The 2,500-nt window shown below is 41.2% G+C and overlaps 1 protein-coding gene across 12 annotated transcripts in view; it reads right to left on the bottom strand.

Moving 5' to 3' along the window:
• nfia (nuclear factor I/A) overlaps window positions 1–2,500 on the bottom strand; it is a 153,312-nt gene that overhangs the window by 1,029 nt on the left and 149,783 nt on the right. For all 12 annotated transcript variants that reach the window (XM_027005478.3, XM_027005480.3, XM_081708191.1 and 9 more), the window contains one exon: window positions 1–2,500. This exon is cut by the window's left edge and continues 1,029 nt beyond it; it is cut by the window's right edge and continues 1,088 nt beyond it. The gene's annotated coding sequence lies outside the window, so the exon portion shown is untranslated.

The raw sequence follows: 2,500 nt of genomic DNA, 5'->3' as shown, positions 1-2,500 counted from the left end.
TAAAGGCAAGGCAAGAACAATGAAATCAACTAAATTATCACACTAATTAAAAAGAGAAAAAAAACAACCCACACAAGTGTAACTACCATCACGTCAGATGCCTGGGAATTGTTCCCCATATTTAAATTCTTTTTGTTTTATATATATATATATATGTGTGTGTGTGTGTGTGTGTGTGTGTGTGTGTGTGTGTGTGTGTGTGTGTAAAAGACAAAAAACAGGTAAACGGTTAATATAACATGGAAGTTTGTGAAAATGTACACAAAAGTGGGCATATTCTTTATCCTAGTCATTTTCAAAACTCATTCTGTATGCTAAAAATATGGATTGTTGGAGGAAGATTCCTTGTTTTAAGGCTTGCTTGTGACCAGATAGAAAACTAACGAATGAAAGCAAGCAAGCAACAGGTTGTAATATATGAATGGTCATGTGTATGGAGCCCATAGTCAAGGCTAAAGTGGACATGGGTCCTCAAGCCTCCTCAAGCCTCCTGCACTGGGCTTTGGCGCACAAGGACACACGTCTGCTTTCCAGCCCACCAAGTGCAACACTAACTTTGGTAAAAAAAAAAAGTAAAAAAGAGAAAACACACACACACACACACACACACACACACACAACAACAACGACTAGTGAAGATCCCACATGAGTGCAAGCAAGTATTTGCATATTAATGTTTTTTTTCCTTACTGTTCTGGGAACGAAAACAGGAAGACAAAAAGAAAAAAGTAGTTTCCATTCAGAAATTGCAGCAACATCCATAAATATCGATACGAGTGTTAACACTACAGAATAAGGGTCATGGAGGAGCCCTGGGGTTGATGACTAATAGTTCCACTAATAAACGTCTACACTTCCTACTCACTGTGCGGCTAATGAGGGCCACAGGGAGACTGACACCGGACTCAACAGCACCACGAGATCGAGGCTGGATCTGGAGTCCCTTACAGCACCAGAACGCTGCATGGTGAGCCCGGAGCAACAGGGAGGGAAGGAAACAGCTGTAATCCTCCGTGTGTTCCTGTTAGCTCACATTATTAGCATTAGCCTCTGTTTCACTGTCCACTTTCCTACACAGCAGGAGGTGGTTGGTAAAGAGCTGGAGGCGTGGCGTGGCGTGGCGTGGGGGGTAAATAAATAATACATCTAATTCTCCATATTGCAACTTGTGCATCAACTCAGGACTAGACCACAGCTCAAGGCACATCGATGAGGAACAATTGTTTTCGTGCAATTTGAGAGGAGAAACTGGAAAACTTTGTTTGAGAGTGGTGAGGGCCAAAACAATGATTGTTTAGGGAGGGACGCAGACGAGGAGAAATCAGAGAGGAGGAGGTGCTGAGGAGGCGCAGAGACGTTTAGCTGGTTGATTGTGAGGACAGCAGTAAAAAGACCCTTTTCTAAGGGACCAAACAAATAATCTATTGGCAAGTGCCTGGTGTTGGGATTACAATATCGTGATCTTTATTCACACTACTTTAACTCTACATAATCTATGTAAAAATTTGTCACTAACACTAGAACATGCATATTTTTTTTTCTTTTACATTTTTTGATTGCCTTTTTAATTTTGAGACTTGATCTATGATGAGTGAATCCGTTGTGTTATATATGTACGGCAGGAAGTATAAATCAGAACCAAAAGTCGAATAAAGAATAAAGGATTCATGGAAAGCAAATGAACAATTAAAAAAAAGCTTTGCTCTCTGGTTGCATTATTGTTTGATTACATTTGTTTTTCACATTTTTTTCTTTCTTTTTTTGAATGTAACACTTTCATAAAGTTTACAGAGGAAGTTGTCGTCGAGTGGCTGTCTCGAGTCTAGCACTGACCACACAGGCACAAGGAAGGCCGCCCAACACACGCCCAACACGACATGCGTTGTACCACACCTATGGCGACCTGCGGCTTGCCCTCCTGTTCTGAGATCTCCTACGGGTTCCTGCAGAACGGTGGTGGGCTTCTGGAGGCAAATGGGGCTTTGTGACAAAACTTGCTGCTGCCTGATGAGGGTTTGAGGACGGCTGCAGCTCCATGATTATGTGCTTCGGTAAAATAAGTGAGTTAGCGTAGTGTTTTGGAGACTTGACTAGCACAGCAACTTGTCCAACTTGTCCAGGTGTCCAGAATGTTTAAAAATTGATTGTTTAAATGGCAATATTTCTTAAAGGGATATTTGTTCTAACAAAACAATGCTAACAAATCTACAAATGAGCAAACATAAGAACATGAAAAGCAGGTACAGCCCCCCTTAGTTTGCACAAGGCTATTTGTTCTCTATTTTTTTGTACCCCCGATATTTTAGAGTCCCAGAGGTGTGAACGGACTAGGAAGAAAATATATATATATACTTTTCAACAATCGTTGCGACAATCTATCTTACAAAGATATTTAACAATCCGACAGCTATCCAACAAAATTGCACTTTCCTCAAATCAAAATTCCACCGTGTTCCTCCAGTCGTGGTTGTGTGATGTCGTGTCAGCTACGGGAAGCTCA

The sequence above is a fragment of the Electrophorus electricus genome, chromosome 26 (genome assembly GCF_041902795.1).
Source record: "Electrophorus electricus isolate QZ-2024a chromosome 26, ASM4190279v1, whole genome shotgun sequence".
In the NCBI taxonomy this organism is placed as follows: Eukaryota; Metazoa; Chordata; class Actinopteri; order Gymnotiformes; family Gymnotidae; genus Electrophorus; species Electrophorus electricus.
The sequence above is the reverse complement of the archived record's forward strand: the minus strand, read 5'-3'. Positions and strand labels throughout refer to the sequence as shown.